Source organism: Thermobia domestica, chromosome 6 (genome assembly GCF_964235325.1).
Source record: "Thermobia domestica chromosome 6, izTheDome1.hap1.1, whole genome shotgun sequence".
Lineage (NCBI taxonomy): Eukaryota > Metazoa > Arthropoda > Insecta > Zygentoma > Lepismatidae > Thermobia > Thermobia domestica.
Window position 1 is genome coordinate 251,128,114 of NC_137459.1, and position 20,661 is coordinate 251,148,774.

At 35.7% G+C, this 20,661-nt stretch overlaps 1 protein-coding gene across 4 annotated transcripts in view; it reads left to right on the plus strand.

The window, feature by feature from the left end:
* Nucleotides 1-20,661, plus strand: part of LOC145688475 (beta-1,3-galactosyltransferase 5-like) — a 182,749-nt gene that overhangs the window by 82,755 nt on the left and 79,333 nt on the right. Inside the window, exon 2 of one of the 4 annotated variants that reach the window (XM_081762760.1) lies at nucleotides 5,945-6,039. The exons of the other annotated variants lie outside the window; for them this stretch is intronic. The gene's annotated coding sequence lies outside the window, so the exon portion shown is untranslated. The remainder of the gene's footprint in view (nucleotides 1-5,944; nucleotides 6,040-20,661) is intronic. 4 annotated transcript variants of the gene reach the window in all.

The following is a 20,661-nucleotide window of genomic DNA, read 5'->3' on the forward strand; positions in this document are numbered from 1 at the left end:
TCGAGGGACGTAATCTTTCATACATTACGGGTTTAACAGTGACGTGGCGTGACACTTTGACGATTGTTACCGGTTGCTGATACTATAAGTAACTCTTGTTTCTCAATCATAGAAAATCTAGTACTCACTTTTTCTTTCAAAGTATCAACCATTTCAAGAATTTTGCTACACAAACTCTGGTTTGAGAATCCTATTCGTCCGCTTTATCCATCATGGATTTAAAGACTCCTAACAGTTCATCTTTAAAGACATACAGCACATCATTTACCCTACTTCAATAGTTCCATACCCTGTGTTTGAGACTGTTGGGATACTTTTGTTGACTAAATAATCCAGAGCATTTGTTCTTTTTGAAGACTTCGAGGAAGAAGAAGCTAGTCCTAACACAATTAAAAAAAAAAAAAGATTTATACCCTTTTCCAGTAGCGTAACTTGAAGCTTCAGTGCCCCCGCAACCTTTAGTTATGCACCCCTAGTTTCGATATATTTTGCGATCCTGGAGCTCGTGCGCCCCCCCCCCTCCGCCACGATGGTTGCGGGGGTGCTATTTACGCCTGTGCCCTTTTGTATAATCAACGGACTTTTCTAAAACTAAATTAAGTCTATGGACATAAGAATGAAAATATAATTAACAAGAGGCTGCAGTTCCCTACCTCACCAACCATAACTGAAGTTTCATCGTATGTTTGAGCAACAAGTTTTCCGTATTGAAAATTAGTCAGACAGTCAAACTGCGGTACGATGAAGATGATTGCAGTTCTTTTTCAACACATCAAACTGCATCAAAGTGCAAATTCAACTTGTAGGCTAGCGGCTAGAGTTGGAAATTTGTTCCATCAAAAGTTTTCTATACTAAATTAAAAACAAAATATTTTCAACTTAATTAGCATAAATCCTAAATAATAATAATTACTCAAATTGGAAGGAGCGCGGGCAACATCTCTGCTTCGCTCTAGTTATCATTACTATTCCCCCTTGCTCTTGAAACAGTTCCCATATAGCACAATGTGTTTCATCGATAGGCATTTCTATATATTTAATGACACTTCAGGGACTGACAATATCTTTGCTCCTTCAGGCATGAGACAACCATCTAAATTTATATACCGTTTAAACAGAAATAAAATCTCCATTTAAAAAAAATAATGCCCTTAAGCTCAAATTAACAATCATGTGTAAAAATGATAGATAAACATATAAATAATGCACTAGAACATCAGTCTCACAGTAGCACGTATTAAATGCTATTAGTATGAAAAACCTGCTACTTATATTTGTCCGAAATTGTATCCTGTTAAGACAATGAAATAACCTTATGAATACTGAAATTACAGCCAAGTTTCTATCCTTAGAATGGGGAAGCAAACGAAACACTATAGTAGAATTACCGCCCGCTCGATCCTCTACAGCGAGAAGAGAGCGAATAGACTCCTAAGCGGGCGTTGAGTAGAATATACATGATGATGATATTCTAGATTCTCCTTGTTTTGACAGGGAACATTCCTATTTTTTCCTGTTCCACTCAGCCGAGCGGTAACATACGGGCTATTCCGAAAGTCCAAATACGAGCGCTCAGGATGCTTCTGGCTGGCACGCTAAAAGGTGCTTCTGGAGTGAACGAACGCTATCGGGGTTCGCGTTACCTCTGAAATCTGCGGTATCAACAACAGTATGCTCTTATTTGGTGTTGGCATGTTGCATTCGTTCACAATGTAAATGAAGCATAGGCCATCCAAACTTTTAAAAAAAAGAAAAAGAAACAAAAGAAAAAGGAAAATGTAAACATCTTCCCATATCGATAATGAAATTTGAAGATATATGAAAACAACGAAAAACTGTAATATTTTTACCGTTACCGCCGGTAACAGCGGTAATACGCACGACACGTCCCTGGGGTTTAACAACGTAGATGCTCGTAATGCCCAGAAATCTATATAAATATATATTATACATAAATTTAATACAATCATGAAGTAATCTGATGCCTATATTTGAATTTCTAACCTTAGTAAAGCCGACGATAATGGTGGTATTATGCTCGTATTAAGTTTATTTTGGATTGGTTGTGGGAACTAGGTGAGAATATATAGTGTGAAAGTAGTAAGATTGATTTTCTTTTAACGGTGAATTATATTATTATTATTATTTTTTTTTTTTTTTTTTTTTTTTTTTTTTTTTTGTTTGCAAATTTAAGGTTATTTCCTTAATTCCCTCAAGCAGCTACATGGCGATGGAGGCATTATTTCCATTCTTCAGAAAAGTTGGGCAACTACACCTCTGTCTTATTTCGGAGCCCACGTTATAGTAGATTTTGTCCTTCATGACTTTGGTGTTGTAATAGGATGTAAAAAAATATAATGTGTGTATATAATGTAAAATAAATTAGAGTGGCTATGAGACTCTTGAACTACCCGACCGATCTCGATCAAATTTTCATCAAAAATGTGGTTCAGGCCTGGGATGGCTTTTGTCATTTCACTTTGGCGGTGCATCTTAGGGGAGATATTTAAAAATGATCGAAAATCGCCGATATTAGTATTGAATCCGTAGTTTTTGGGGTCGCTGAGATGAAGAGTGACACTTCCGATGCCGTTTAAATCCAAATTCAGCCAGTTATGTCCAAAATGAAACGTATTGTCCCCGTGCAAAGAAACTGGTACTCTGCTAGTATATAACATAATATAAGCATGCATCATCAAATAATGTTGGAGGAAGAAATAAGAAGGATGAGCGAGTCCGAAGTTGCACTTCACGAATGTATTTCTGGCATAAATAATGTAACTACTGTGGAATTTCTTACAGCAATACCTATTGTATTTTCGTGTTAGTAACATTCATTACCGGAGCGCAAAACGACTGAAATAATATTTTGATAGTATGCAAAAATTTGTTAGAAGAGTTCCTGGAAAGCGGAAAGTAAAAGAAAAAGAAACTTGACATCATACGTGTCTTCCTGCAAAACTGCAAGTGATAACTCATTGTTCGCATTTGTTCATATTAAGAAAGACCTATCCTGAAAACTGTCAATGCCTCATACTGCATCGTGTGGATTTATGACCTTCGGGGCTTTCTTCCTGTTTTACTACGAAAATTCTGATGTTCCTATGACAGCTTCTTATTTAGGGTTTCATTTTCATCGTTTACTGCGTAAATGTATTATAAACTTCTCTTCTGAAAAGAGAAAGTATGTATCCAAATCTTGCCGAATCAACTTCGAACTGTAAATGTCAGAGAAAGTGTATGCTAATTAGAAGTTTCACACTTGCTAAAGAAATATTTGACAGCTCAGTATATGACTTTTTTTTTTTTTTTTTTTCATTTCACAGGATCTCTGTAATTGTCACTTTTCTGTAACAAAACATAACCTATGAATTATAAATGATTCCCGTCGTGAAAATGGTAAAAGTTCTAAGTAGCTTTTTCAATTATTAGCACGATAATGCCATTTACAATGTAGTGTTCTCAGATCTATGTTGTGTCAGAGATTCCTTAGGTGGACACATAGGATTGTTTGCAGCAAACTTCTAGCGATATATAGGCCTATATATGCGAGCATATGCATGGTTATGATACCCAAAGGTTCTAGGTATTCCAGGCTGTTCCAAGTGAAATCAAAGCTCTTGTGTCATTGATCCAGTGCGTAATACTTCATTATCAAAACTAAACTATTGTTATTTAGTGACCATACGCAAACTAAGACTTAAAAAAAAAAAAAGTTCCTCCTTAGTAACCAAAGGTAGTGAGTAACGTTTTATTACTGCCAACGTTTAATAACAAAATTATATGAAGTTTGTAATCCCTGTAAGTTAGGTCTTTGTTAAAATGAAGTAAAACAAGCAAAGGCGGCGAGCCACTAAAAATTTTTATATACGTAAGTAATCTCAAGAGAAATTAATTTTAAACGTGGCTTTAATAGATCAAAGCTTCCTTGTGGGTAGGTATCGTAGTTATCGTTGTTCTCTTTGTGGCTTCGATACCAATGAGATGACTTGTGTGATTTGAATTTACATTGTCACCAGAATGTACGCAGGCTGTACGTGGGTAATTGGTTGGATTGGAGCTTAGTCCATTTCAGCGAGGCTATATGAGACGGGGACCTAGCTTAATACAGAAACAACCACATGAGCTTCTGTGTCAAAGATTTGTACCGTAACCATATAACAACGAGGGAGCTAACATTATTACGAGGCATCTAAGTTAAAAGTGTCCAAATGTGTTAGGTTAGCCGATAAGTTCTGGCGTTTTTAGTTTAGGCTTCCACAAAAATAAACACGAAATGAACAACAAATCAATCAATAATATATTCTTCGTTGTTGTTTACATCTTCTTCCCAACGTCCAACAAGCTATTTAATACCTCGACAGTAGAAATCTCCTAGTTTCGACTCGAAGTGATTGTCCAGCGAAGCCTTCAGTTCCATGTCGTTATTCAACGAAATGCCGCGCAATTCATTCGAAAGGGATCATAGCAGATGGAAATCCGAAGACGTCAAGTCTGGAGAATACGAAGGATATAGCTGCACTTTCAGCCAAGCGTTTGAATGGCTTCCTTAGTCATATTAGCGATGTGAGGGCGAGAATTATCGTGTTGCAGGAAAACGCCATGTCGTCAGTCAGGTCCTTTTTGCTGGCTAGCGTTGTTGAGTCATTGCAATTGTTGGACCTAAAGTTCCACATTCACTTTTTCTGTTCCGATCAAGCAATTTGTAGTGGAGCATGCCTTCTCAGTTCCACTATACGCACATCATTCTCCGCGGGTGAAGATCTTGTTTTACTCGCGGTCTCGCCTGTTTGTCGGTGCTAAGCCATTCTTTGCGCTGCTTCATATTAACGTACAGGCCCATTTTTTGTTGCCGCTAACAGTTCGGTAGAGGAATTCGTTGCTTGTGTCCATGAGTTGACCAATGATAGCTAAGGAAACTGGCGGAGATCGTGGCTTTGATTTTTATCATTCAAAGCATGCGGAACTCATGCGCTCAACTTTTGAACCTTTCCCATCAAGTGAAGGTGACGCTCTATGGTACTGTGGGAGCATTCCATTATCTCTGCTAGTTACCTTCTCGTTTGACATGGATCTTCGTGAATAAGCTGATTCAGTCGCTTCTCATCGAACTGAACGGAGCGTCCGGTGCGATCCACGTCTTTGAGGACAAAATTGCAGTATTTGAATCGCTTAAATCAATTTTGAGCTGCTAAAAGAGACATTGCTTTTTCGTATACACACCACAAATCTCTCGAGCAGCCTCTGTGGCTTTGACACTTCGATTAAACGAAAAGAAAACTAAACACTATATTTTGTAGAGCACATAATTCTGTCGAATACCATAAAACGCATTGCAAAACATTTTATTTTTCACGTAAAATCTTCACACACACACACACACACACACACACAAAAAAAAAAAAAAAATTACGGGCCAGCCCAATATCACATTTTCAGTTGCATTCATCATATACCCTAGCTTTCTTGTCATGTGTAGATATTAAATATTTTATTTTACTGTCTTACAGTGTCCGTACGATTCAGTTCCTTACCATACGTTCAGAGTTTCAATAGAAAGGTTGACCTTATTGTTTCGAAAAGAAAGAAAAAAGAGGAAGCTGCATTTGCAGATTACTTAACTAAAGAGTCACGTGCAGAGTAACATAGTAGTGCGAGGAAACTTCTTAGAAAGCTTATTTGTTGTTTCACTTACGTGAAATGTCCACTGCTTTTGTTCGCGAATGCTAACAACTGAAATTTCGTCAAAATAATTATAGTTTTCGTTTTTTCTGACAAGATAAAAATACACAAAATATTACAATGAATTCTGAATATTATGATACTAATCAATGTTCTGTATGTAGACATTGCGAGCGTTTCATAGTACTGGCGTAAACAATAGATATGTATTGCATGCAGTTTGAAAACTGCTCAATTTCTAGTAACACCCATCTTTATTCAGAACTTTCCAGGTACAATGAAGGATTTATGTAGGGATCAATATCCGTGAAATTATCATAGTAAAGCCCTGTGTCAGGGATCGGCATACTGCTAATGGTGAGTATTGGAGGTAGTATTAAGACTTTAACGTAAAACCCATCTCCCGTCAGATAGATTGCAATTGTACGGTTAATTTCTTTTGTGCATTATAATATATGAAATCCCACATTATTTTATTGCTTTGGAAAGTGTTACGAACTTCTTGCGAGCAGGGTATATTTATTCAGTTTTTCATTTTCGATATTTCATCGGTTGATAATACTATAATCGTCTCAAAGTTAAGGTCAATTTAAATATTTTTATCTCGAATTATTCGCCAGTTTTCTCTTTGTTCTAACACCGAAACGAGCATTTTGACGGTATATTGTGTAGTTATTTCCATTTGGTATCCTTTTTTTCCCTCCCCAATTCTCAAATGGTTTCATCGTAATGTAATGCTATGTACTAAATACTATACAGTGATCAATTGTCTGTGTTCAGGTAATTTTCAGGCTTCTAAATGTGATCGGTTTCCTTCTGATTTTATTCTTAATTCTTCTAGTTGTTCTTGGCGGAAAATGCACCTCAAGATATGAGGTCAAGTTCGCTGAAGACCTAATAATGCATATTCAAGAACTAAATCCCAAGATGACTTAATTGGATAATTGCTACTACCGTTACTGTTGGATGCAAACGGTAAACTTTTCTGCTTTGCTACATTATTTTCCTTTTGATACAATACTTCAAACATGTCATGGATTAAAAAAAAATGTCCATATAAAGTAGATTGAGCATACTAATCATATGAGGGAAACATTTGATCAGTTCTAATATCTTTACTGAAGTTGAGTCGAGCTCATTTTATTAGCTCCCGGCCTAAGCGTGTGTGCGGGGAGGGGGGTTAGATGAATGGTACTTTACTTATTGGGAACTACTGGCCGAATCTAAACCAATTTGGTGGACAATTAGAAGCCTATGGTCTAAGGCAGGCATTCCCAGAATCTTGCTTGTCTGCTAAGACCGGCTGAGTGAATTTGCTGAGGCAGCTTGTCAGAAGTTGTCATGAGTACAGAAAGATCGTATTTTTCTGTTTTCATTTGGATACTTGTGACACCATATCGAGTAGTTCGAGTGGGGCTAACAGATAAACAGCAGTTAATTTCGGGTGGACTCGCAACACAAAGTTACCGTAAAATTATTAGGTGCATGAAACAAGCAGCAAAATGCAAGTCCCCAATCCCAAGTTGATTCAACTCCTCTTGGGAGGATTTTTTTTTTCGTACAAGAGAATCATAGCATTAAATCTCTTAATATGTTAAAGACTGTAACTGGATGTCCAAAGAAGTTGAACGTCAACCAGCATTTTTCAACTTATACCAATGAATATGATTAAGTTTGAATTACATGGGAGAGTTTACGTCTCTGCATAAACGAAAAGAAAAGAATGTTAACAAATACAATTACTTATTATTATTATTATTATTATTATTATTAAAAATCGTAACTAGGCGTTTAAATCTCTTCTGATAGCTGAATGATAAGCAGTAGCATTGTAGTACGTTATACAATTTTCAAATTTACTTTCAATGTAACAGAATTGTATTTGTCGAAGAGTATCCGTAAACCACTGGTCATGCACAGCAGTTGTGAGTGGACGATGCGGAACATGATAATATTCCAGTCACTTCCAGAAGATGTTTAAATTATATGATGCACTAATAATTTAATTTGGTTTTGATTGAAATACTGTTTTGAAGGATTACTTTTATGCTAAGGGGTGATTATTTAAAAGAATAGTAAAACAACTATTATATAACATTTGATTACTTCAGGTTTGTAAAACAATTTCTGAGAAATTTGTTTATCTACGTACTCATTTTTTTTAAATAGACATCTAATGTTAAGTTTTTCAAGTTGTTGTATTAGATGTTAAATTCAAAAATATATAATATACTTTGTTTCTTTCTAAGTAGTCTCATGCTAAGTGAAGTATTTGATAAGGTGGGAAACTTTACCGGGGCAGTACTTCCCGGTAGGTAACTGATTGTTTTTCACTCTACCCTCGTTCCAATGCTTCTCTAAGGTTCACCCTACCTTTGTAAAGATATCTACCTAGGATAATCTGGATACGGCTAGTGCCTAATGCTGACTGTATCACCCCAACAATGTACGGAAATTATGGAAGTATGTAAAAATACCTTTACCTTCACACAGTCCTTGATCCCGTTATTAGTCTTGTTTCGGATGAGATACGCCATTTATATTTTAGATGTCAAGTGAAACGTATTAAACGGTAAATAATGGAATGAGTTCACTGGTAGAGGAAACTGTTTAAATATGGGCTAGGGTTTAAAAATGGGCTACGAGCAATATCTGCGCTCCGAAGTGCTGCACTCAGGCAGGAACTGTAAGAACTCGTTACTTGTATACACAAAAGACGAGGTATCAGTTGGTGGCGAGATCGGAGCATGTGTACTTGTTTTTTGGCAGTTCAGCGCGCAGAAAAGACAATTTCGTCGTGCTAAAAGTTTTGTAGGTATGTATATACTTTACGTTTGTTTCCACACATGTTTTAAACCAATTGAACTGTAACTGTTTCATATGAACTGTATTCCCACTACATAGCGTTTATAATATCTATGTTTAAATCGTAAGTATTTATAAGGATATGCCATCAAAACATTCCAAAGAAATTGGCATCATTCTTTAAATATGGGTCACAATTACTGGTCTAAATATGGACTAGTAGCCCATTTTTAAATAACATGTTTCCATGTCTGGTACTGGGAGCTAATTTAAGTTTATGCACATTTTCAGGATGCCACGATCGAAACCAAGCTATCAAGCATCAGGAAAACGCAAGAACTAGAACAAAGATGATATGAAGAGAGCAATAACAAAAGTTAGAGCAAAGAGAATGGGAACCAAGAAAGCATCAATGATATTCAATGCTCCTCGAATAACGCTTCAGAGGCTTTCTAAGCAAGATTCAAAAACATCTTTGCAAGCTGCAGAAACTGAATTTGGACGCAAAACTATTCTGGCAGACGAACTTGAAGATGCTAGTTTCTTACTTACCTTTTACTGAGAAAAGACCTTTTGATTTTACAATTGCTGATTTAAGAAGAATGGCCTATCGGTTGGCTGTAAAGAATAACTTACCACACCTATTTTTAACCACTAAAACAAGCAGACCTCTTTCTCCGTCATAAGGATGTATTATCCTTACGCAAGCCGTGCGGTACTCAATTTTCCCGTGCACTAGGGTTCAGCAAAGAAGGTGTCGGAAGATTTCTCGAACTCCTTGAAGAAGCGTTTGAGAGGAACAATTAGGCCTACCCACCCGACAGGATATTCAACGTGGATGTAACGGGACTATTGTGCAAAGTAAAATTCCGTACGTCTTAGCAAGAAAAGGAAAAAGAGAGATTGGTGCTTTGACGTCCGCGGAAAGGGAATCTACAATTACCATTATTGCACGCATGAGTGCCAGCGGATATTTCATGCCACAAGTGGTGATATTTCCGAGAAAGAATGTCTGGACAGCTAATGCGAGGTTGTCCTCTAGGATATATTGGTTTTGCTTCTTCTTCTGGATGGATTCAAACCAATATCTTCACAAAATGGCTCCTCCATTTCGTAGAGAAGGTTGCCCCAACAGCAAGCTCACCAGTTCTACTTATCTTGGGTGGACATTACGGCCATGTTCGGAACATGGAGGTGATTGATATAGCAAGAGATAATCATATGACCATAATTTCGTTACCTTCTCACTCCACTCATAAGCTTCAACCCCTGGACAAAACTTTCGTGGGACCTCTGAAGAGGCCTACTATAGTGAGGAGCTTAGAATGTGGATCCGTCAGCATCAAAAGCCAATCACTCCTTATGACATGATGGAACCTTTTGGTATAACGTATTTGAAGGTACAATCAGGCGAAGTAGCAGTAAACTGCTGTAAGACAGCTGGGATTTATCCTCTAAACAAAAATATCTTCACAGACGTTGACTTCATTGCAGCCAAAGAATGTCAAGGAATGCCACAGACTTAGATAATTATAAAAATTCCGACTGAAATAAGATCTGCCGAATTACCTGGGCAAATTAACCAGCAAGTTGAACCATCATCTTCGGATTATTCCTCTGGACCGAAGAAGCAAACCTCTGGAACTAAGACACAGCTACCTTCTGTGTCACTTCGCACCGTAAGTGACAAAACATGCCCTGGGACGTCATCCTTAGGTCTTGTGGCACCTTTCAACATTTCACCACTTACTGCAATTACGAAGAAAGTTAGTAATCGAGGTCCGAAGGCTGCAGGCGCCTCCTACACAACAGGCCCCCATATAAATGTGCTTTGTCCGCCTCGATAGCAAAGTCAACAACGAAAGAAAAACAGAAAAAAAGGCATTTTGATTTTGAAAACTCTAAGGAAAACAGAAGATATTGAAGATTTGAGAAAATAAGGTTGTTCCAGAGGGGGGGGAATGGATCGAAACAGAGAAGAGTAGAAAAAACATTCAGAAGTGGGGAAAGAAAAAAAAAGGTTAAAAACCAGGAGTGTAGTGATTCAGCTGATAAAGATTGTTTTGGTGTTAAATTAATTGACAGCGGGGAAAGTGATATTGAACTCCCGATAGGACAGAGAATTCCAGAAGAGAACAATGCAAGCTGCATGTTTTGTGATATGAAATTTTCAAAGGACCGTAATAACGAATTGTGCGTTATGTGTCAAATGTGTTTGATGTGGGAACACACTGAATGTAGGGGGCGCAGATGTTGACGTGTACATATGTGATTTTTGCAAGTATGACGTTCATTTGCATTTGTATTAATCTTACTCTTCGGTATGGAATCATTTAAGGTCTATATATTTATTTTCGATTTTTCAAACTGGGGCCCATATTTAGACGTTTTTAAAAACAAATTTTGGAGCTTCTTAAGAAGTTTAGTTTCTTGCAAAGAAATATGTACTTTTTATTTACTTTATAATATTTGTAGTAAAGAGTAATCTTTGAAATATATTATTGAACATTGAAACTTTCAGTCATATAATTTGTTTGAAAATGAGAACGAAAATAAATGTGGTAGTCCATGTTTAAACCTTTATAGATAGATATTGCATCGTGGAACATTTTCTGAAAAGCAGAATACAAATTCCGGGAGCGATCTGCATGTATATAAATTATGCAATTTAGCTGATTGATGATTTTGGAGTTCAGCGTTCCTTTCAGCACTGAGATTACATAAGGCGTGAATCTATAGCGTAATTTGGGACCGAACCATATGGGCTTCCGCCGGAGATCGAACCAGAATATCCAGTGTCAAGCGCGCATACGCTAACCATATAACAAAGAGTGAGTCCAACTAAATTTTATGCATGTTAGCTTTTCGAGTATATATGCCGGTAAGCCTTTGTCCTCCCCGAGCTCATGTTTTATTGAGAAATGATGAAGCTAATTCTTGAGCCTGTGTAGGAACTCATAGTGCTGAAATGATAGCACTCACTGATAGTTTTAAATATCTCTGCACTTATATTGTTAATGGCTCCCCTTTAAAAAAAAATGTGCACTTTAGTTTAAAAACTTATAGGCCATTGTTAATATAGAGGCCATATGAGACGTGGCACTGCCGCTTAATGTGAAATTCGAACCTCGTGAGCTCCAGACGAGAATTGAATTATTATTCTGCGTATTAAAGTTTACGCATTCTAACTTTATACGCAACAGAAAGAGTAGGTGACCATATTTGTTACCTGCATCGAGATACCGAAGTTATGACAAACTTCATTGCTGTAATTGAAAGCTACGGTTGTTGTGCATTAAACATTCTTGTTCTAATATTTGACTAAGAATAATAAATGTAGGTCTACTCTTCAATTGCTAATGTTGTATGTTATATTTATTTATCTATTTACTTTTAACTTGTCGGATTCCCAAGTTTGGTTATTAGGGATGGTATCGACGCGAGACGTGATGAGACTTCATACAGTTTGTTTTATCTCAACTGCAAAGAGCGATCTCGGTCTTCGCAAGTATAAACTCACAGCCTTGGTCTCGAATGCAAAGTTTCCATGCTGACTCAGTATGTTACGGATTTTCATCATTTACAGTTTCATTAAAATGCATATCCTAAAAAAGGGAAGAGTATTTAAATATCTATTCTCCCCGTGCGAGGAACGAGCATTTCAGCTAGTTTTATAAGAAGCTCAAAACTAAGAAAATAGGTTGTGATTTGATTTGTAGTCGAAATATTTTGTCTTTCGTACATCTCATTTTACCTACTTGACCACAAGGACTACCTGATACGATCTGCTCTACATTATGTTGGGGCACAGTGACTCAGTGGTAGAGCGCTTACCTATGGTGCGTGGGTCCCTGGTTCGGTCCGCAGACAAGTAGGTCTGAAGTGGGCAACATCATTTCCTTGAGTTTTCCTGGGGTTCTCTCGTTTTCTCCCACATTCTTATTCCACCAGTTCTTCCATCATAGTTCACATACCTTAATGATCCCTCTCCCTTAGCCTAAAGTGCATATTACATGGACGTTAAACTGAAATGCTCCATTTCATTCCATTCTGCTCTGTGTTATTATAACTAGATTTCTAGCTTCGTGTCTCAACGAAAAAATTATCTATTTGTCCCTGTATTTGCGTATGAAATCTTGATAGCAGAAGATATCTTGATAGCTCTGAGCATAGAATATATACTAATGTATAGCAAAAAATGCAATGTTGTGGTCCAATTCCTTGACCCTTTGTTTAGTGGTATTTATTGGTTGTTATATTGATTTTCCTGTTTACCTCCTGTTGTTGCAAAAACCTCTCGAATGCATATTTCCCATAATATACCAAATCGAGCTTAATGTTTTTCATTAAAAATTTTTGGGGATCATTTTCATGTAATGCTTTCTACCGTCTTCACTTACTAATCACTCGACTTTAACCAAACACGGAAATAAAAATGTAATAATTGGCGAAAGTCATTACAGAGTATGAGCAATACATTTTTACGCACGATTATACGTATAAATTAAATTGTACGACATGCTTGGCTTATTCCTTAATTCTTCTAACCTAAGAAGTGTGAGTGGAGCAAAGTGGGTGGTAAAATATTTCAATAACTTTATCTGGAAGACTTGTGTAATGTTAGTCTATGATAGTATGTCTCTTTCATCGTTGATTCTGCATTGCCATTTGTAAGTTAGTCTTCAGCAAGCTTCGAAACTTTCCGTTGTGATGTGTTTAGAATGTTCTGACTCCACTTGGCCTACTAGTAACACAGACGTATATGTCAAACAAACAATGCAATTATCACCATACTAATTATAAACGAATAATTCCTTCGAGTTCGTTTTTCTTTCACGATGTAGACTAATGATCAAGCTACTGGATGCTTATACTATCAGAATTTTTTAAGCAGGTTTATTATTATTATTATTATTATTATTTATTGCGGTAAAATATTTACAGTAATTGAATTTCCTATTAAATAAAAGTAATTACTTTAATAATAAAACTACAAAAATCATACACAAACTAAGATAGAGCTAAATGCATTTTTATTATGTCTTTCATATATTGATATGTGTTTTATATGTAGAGTGACGCCTTGCTGGAATCAAAAATCAGTTCTATGCACGTTTCGAATGTCAAACAATACGTTTAAATCATGTAGATTTTGAGTAATGCCAATTAGCCTACTACAAGATCTCTTAGCGTCAATTGTTTCCCATAGTAGTGGTGATTTTAACAATACGAATGCACTCCTGTAACTGTTCGCATCCAACATTAGTGTTTATGTAAGGCACACACTAGATCAGTGGTTCCGAACATGGAGTGCGTGGAGAGCAAGCAAAGAGTGCAAGCAGTTATCAGAAATAAACTATGAAATTATGAATAAAGCACCACTTGCAATTGCCTTTATATATATATATATATATATATATAATATACAGTATATGATATAGCTGTAGCAAACTTCACAAACGCTAAATGTTTAATATTTTGTCTTTCCGATTCCTATTCATTTCTACGATATTGAATATATACACTATATAACAGAGCGCAAAATTTCAATGTCAGATGCACTCACCAGTCCAAAAATGATGGTCGCCAATATCTCTCAAGTACAAATTGAGAGGTCTCCATCCTTCTCCCAAGGCCTTTGGTTTGACAAAGAAAGTGATTACACTAGAGCATATCTCGCGTTGACGCGCAAGAAGGCAAACTATTTCAACTGAGTGTGGGAAAGAAGGCGCAAATTACGTTGTTGAAGACTTCAGTTTCAATGTTCGTTATGAAGACTTCACATTTCGTGTTTTCTCTCACTCAGTGTCAATATTATTTTCGTACGAAACAGGAACTGCGCAGACTTTAAACAGAAACCATTCCTACTTCAACAGTGGTCGCCAGGTCAAAACTTCTAGTCGCCAATGGCGACCGGAAATTTTGCTTTCTCCTATATATTAAATAGAATTGACAGACATGAATATAAAATTCTATTTCAGTATACAACACAAACCACAGACTTCAAACCTTATAAAGTAAGGGTAATTATTATTATTATTATTATTATTATTATTATTATTATTATTATTATTATTATTATTATTATTATTATAGTTTTGAAAATTCAATCTTACACCTGAAATGACAACTGTAGGTATTCAGAAAAAAACCCACATTATATATAATTATAAAAGGAAGAGAGCACAAACTTTTTCAGACTAAACATCTGCAATAAATTGAAAACAATCTGAACTTCGTGTTTTTTTTTTTTCTATTTATACCTCTATAATAAACTTCCGTGTATATTGTCTTTTACTTCCACCTGCCCCTACAGCTCATGCAGGTGTTTCATTTTTGTTAATTCAATGTTTTCTTCAAGTATTAGTGTATTCAAGAGGAAGTTTACGACTAGTTCTGAAAGTCGAAAGCTAATACATTGTAGTTCGTGTAATTTTAATTTATTTTTAATATATTTTTATATTCTTGAAACTTTTTGTAATTTCCTCAAATACCAGTAGTTGTGTTTCGTGTGAAGGTTCGATATGCTAACGAGTTTTCTATTGCATTAGATTTTGTTGCTATAACAGAATGACGTATGGCCGTACTTGCCAATCATCAATGTTTTTGGGTATGCCTTAAAGAAGTGAATAGCTTCGTATCTGTGTAGGGTGAAAGTAGTAGTTAGGAAATATATGTCAATGTAAAGTATCAATTTCTTATGTTAACTAAGCTCCAAGTGTAGTATACCTGTGAAAATATTTTGCACTGGGAACAATTAACAAATAAAGATTTTTCGGAAGGTTGTTGGCTGCAGGCTATTAAAGAAGCGTCCAGATTGTGAACTGAGATCTCGATCTGTACATTTATGTACGGTGATTTGCTCCAATAGTAGTTCTCAAATACCTGGGACTGAACCAGAAATTTTTAGTTACTCACTTACGGCAGGTGAGCCACTGCGGTCCCTATACAAAATATACCTGAGGGAGTATACTACTTCAAATATACCATAGATTAGTAAATAATAAGTTTTTGAATGATACTGATGTTTGAATTACAATTGAAAAAACAAATCAAATTTGCTACCACGCTAATTGTGAAACTATCAAGGAATAATTTTATATTTACTATAGTTTTAACATGGTTGCAATGTTACCAGTATGGAAAATATGCTTACTGTTAGCTTAATTAAATTTGCTTAATCAACAGTGAAGTTTTTTCCCCCGCTGCATTGTATTAATCAACCAACAAACAATTTGTATGTTTTGTATTTAATAATCGTAATCGGACAGTGTTGAAACACTCGTTGTTAGTGGCGAAACAGGAAACTACAAGTAACTGAATGTCAGAGTAATTCAGTAGCATCATAATTGAACTTGTCATAACTTGTTGCATATTTATATAAATTATTTATTCTGCTAGTCATTTTCTTCAAAGAAAACACTTTGCAAATTAACTTTGAAAACTTGATGTACAGAGGCAAGTAAGGATAAATTGATATGTATATCTATATCTATCTATCTATCTATCTATATATATATATATATATATATATATATATATATATATATATATATATATATATATACGTGTACTGGATCAGTTTACATGTAATAAATAATTTCGTGTAAATGTGTGCCTACTTGTTCGTCTACTGCTAAAGTAAGAACACAATGATTGCACAACAGCAGAGGTAACACATTTGTTTCGTTGTCGAATCCGTTAGCATCAAGGTGTAAGGTACTAAATATTTCTGTACCATATAATGTTAATAGGTCACCATTAACGTTAATTCGATACATCTATATCACTCTATTTGCTATACATATAATTTCGAATTGCCTCAGCATATCTGCTTCAACATCGTAATTTCTATGTAATTACAATTTTATGATCATTTATCTTGAATTAGATGTAGTGAAAGAACATACAACTGTTTTTATTTCTCTTTAAACAAGGCATAGCCCCTAAGGAAACTTCTAATGCGACCCTCCATTCCTTACAAAACCACTCGTAACCTGTATGTCCTGAACTACGAAAACTACATGGGATAAATAATTTCCTGTAGTTTTGAAATTATACGCATAAAACTGATAGCGTGTGACTTCCAATGATGGCACGGGTCACCTGGGTCACGATTTTGTCCAAATCTGGATTCGAGATCCGGACACGCACACACTTGACCTCAAAAGCAGCCGAAATTTCAGCTCTACAGCATTATTGCAGAATTTTATAGTGGGTTGATGTCCAGTACTCGAGCTCAAATTGAGTATTTCAAATAGAATTTAGTGTTCATTCGTCTTTCTGTACTAAAAAATAATGCAGTGGTTTTGAACAGACTATACAAAAATATTTTTACAAAATACTGTTTGGCCTAGCGGCAACTCTTACATTCTACATAAGTTTTATAGGCTCATTCTACTACACTTTTCCGTAATAAGGTAAACAGTTTCTTGTATGTGATTCTCACGGTATCGCGGTGCCTGATGCCTATAAGCCTTGTAGTTATATTTCAGTGAATCCTTTAGCGTACACAGAAAAAGAACATTATCGATTTCATAAGGAGCGACAATCGTGTTTGTTAAAATTACAGGAGCAGACTCATGGTAGCGATGTTAATGGAATATTTCATCGTGTCTAGCTCAGAGCTGGTCGCGGGTCTGTCTTTATTACTCCGCATCACGGATCTGACTGCCACCGAGCCACTGGTCACGAACTTCGCGAGCCGTTCTATGTCTGGTCACTTTGAGTACTTCATATGTTCTATGATTTTGTTTCACATGCAACACCACTTGTTATAAAAGAAAGGCTGTACAAGGTGTTCCTTAGTGATTATGAAGATTTTAAATAAGTGTATTTTCTCTTTCATATACGATGTAGAAATGAAACAAACGATAGGTTTCGATTGTTGCAGTAGGGGAGTGTTGCACCAGATATGCTAGCTTAGTGTGGAAAGAAATTGAGTACAGACTGTGTTTCTCGTCACAACGGGATCCCACATTGAACACATGTAACTTCTGACAAAAAGAAAAAAAAGAAAAAAAGAAAGAAAATGAACTGTTTCTTTTAACGTGTTCCATTTCTGTATTGTATATGCAATAAAAGATACATATAGAATTAATTAATTAAAATCTCAGCATTCATTCTCTGGGTTCACGTTCTTAAAATCTGAGACGTAGACCTATAGTTAAGGTGGAATCTGAACCACCGCAACACGTTCAGTGTTCCGCTACCCGCAATCGAAAATGGGATCACGTGCACCAACATTGCGCGCGCTAGTCACTAGAGCAGCGTTTCCCAACCGGTGTGCCGTGAATGGGCCGCTGGTGTGCCGCGAGGAATCGAAACAAAATTACTAATTTTATAGCAATCAAAATGCAAAAGGCAGGGAAAATGTATATTTATATTTCACATTACTATGAACCTCTACTAAGAATCTACAATTTTAAGTTTCATACCAGGTTACTGTTCTATATATTTCTAATGTTGAAAAAAATGGTTATCATTGTTATGACCATTATTCCTTCTTTATTATTGCAGACTATTTCGTAACTTGAAAATTTAAAATATAATTCAATCCTTTCGATAAATTACCTACATTTGAGTTTTAAAAGTAAGAAAAAAAGCGTATTTTTAAAAACCTGAGTACAATATTTCATTGTAATTGTTTTCTATTTTAAAATTAGAATGAAAAATAAGCATAATGATTTACCACGGGGAAAAATCAGTGATAGTGCTTTTTCTCTGTAAGAAGGAGATCAATAATCACAGAAAAATACCACAGTGTTTTATATTTACAAATAATAATATCTGTAAGTGTGCCGCGAGAATCCAAGTAACACCCGTAGTGTGCCGCAAGTTGAAAAAGGTTAGGAAACGCTGCACTAGAGCATCATTGAAGGGCTTTTTAAAAATTTTTCTTGGGCCATAACTTTATTACTTAGCCCATTAGCAGCTACAACTTTGGAATATGATACTTTAAGAGAAGCTATCTGAATCTACGTTCTATTTTTAAAAATCTCATTCCTTGTTAGACGTAGGCGAAACAAGAATTTCTGTGCGACCTTTCGTTGTTCCGCCTAATCTTCCGGAAGAAGGATACTCTATGTTCTAGAGATTATCCTTTTAAAACTTTCCTTATACTTTACAATCAACTGTACAATGAAAACCCAAAGAAAAGGGTTCAAAAACTTTTCTGCGGCAATATTACAAGTAGTATGTGCGTAAAAAGTGTGTGTGCCACCATTAAGAAAAGACAAACAATATATGCTACTGAACCATGTATTTTTCTACATACATAGTACATAAAAAAACTTTTCATCAGAAAAATAGATATTATCAATTATTGGCAGCTAACATTTTCTTAACGACACCGAAGTTAGTTTTTTTTTCCGATTTTCTCGAAAACGGCTATTCTTACCCTCAGGCACCTTATTTTCCTCAGCACTGTATATTCCTATTGACTGTTGTGTGTGTTTCATACAGGGTGTTTCAAAACAACACCGAGAAATTTTGGGAGGTGATTCTGACACCAAGATAGGACGAAAAGTATAGACAAGCCTGGGTGTACATATGCTTCCTCTCGGAGTTATAGGCTGCCAAAACCTGACAAAAAAAATGGACTTTGAAGGTCCATAGATCCAATACTATGGGACCTACCGTAGTCGGGTCAAGACTTTATTTAAGAAGTAGTATGTTCCCTATCCAAATATCCATATTTCAGAATCCTGCGGTACTTCCGCAACAATTTTTATAGAGGTAGTTGGTGCGTACTTTAAATTATATGACTGTAGCCAAACTTCCTCTAGAAAAATTGTTGCTTGAGTATCGCAGGATTTTGAAACAAGTATTTTTCGATACCACACTTATTAGTTCTTACGTGAAGTCTTGATCCGACTACTGTAGATCCTATAGTGTTGGAGTTATGGACTTTTTTAAAGTTCATTTTTTCATGTTTTTGGCAGCGTATAACTCCAAAAGGAAGCATTTGTGGAACCAGGTTGGTCTTTACTTTTGTGTTATCTTGGTGTCAGAAATCACCTCCCAAACGTTGCCGGTGTTTTGAAACACCCTTTGTACAAACAATAGTTCAGTTAAACACAGTTGTGTAATGCTAGAATTTTTGGTATGTATACTCTCAATCGGTTTCAAAAGTATAGCGTATGCGCAAGACTACTTGGCGTATATGCACCCCAATAGATCTATACACTCATTCTTTCGTAAATTTAGGTGAGTATACGCTGGACTATAAAAATTTTAGGTTGGTATACGCCGTATACTCCCGTATACGCCCCATTACATCCCTGGTTAAACATAAATTAAACTTTGAGTTAATAAGTTTATATCTCATTAACTGTAGCATGTACTGTCGTCTTACTCCTGTCATAGTTTCCTTACAGTATCAGCTTTTAGGTTTACAACGTATTTTTCTTTCATTTTCTCAAATTGCGCATGCGCTGTTTAGATTCACGCATACAATTTAGTTCACCTCTGATACATCGTTTGGCGTAAATCTTATCTTTGGACTTTCATCAAACTCTAACAATATTGTTAAAATTAAAGGTTTATTTGAAGATATTTTAATTTATTTTAAAATCATACTAGTTTCACGTTCTTTAGGTCTCATACTTAGCCCTATAGTTGTGGAATCTAACCACTGCAACGCGTTCAATGTTCTGTTCTGAATCGAAAATGGGATCACGTGCACTAAAGGTAATAACGTTAGTGATTTTTACAATAAACATGTTGCTTTGCTGATAGAGTAGTTTGAATATTTTTTTTTTTCAAGAAAATAAAACTGATATTTATAAGTTTATCATGAAAATCTTAAGCATTTGATATTCGGGTTTCATCTTCCCTGGTTATAAACTCTCTCTCTCTCTCTCTATATATATATATATATATATATATACACTACAAATGCGTTTTATTTTCCTTCCTTTTACTTGTATGTTTCATTGACGTATGTTGATAATTGTTTGTACTTCTGGCATGCCAAATATTGTTAAGTGTGTTCCAGAAGATATGTTATTCAGTTTCCAAGTGGAAAGAAAGAGAAATTGGAAGGAAATATAACCAGAAAAAAGTCTTAGAATGATAAGTAACCCTCTCCTTGTTTGTCTTCCTACTTCTAAGATGAAATAGAAATTAAATAAATTCCCAGCATGGCCATAGGTCAAAGAGGAATAGGCAAAC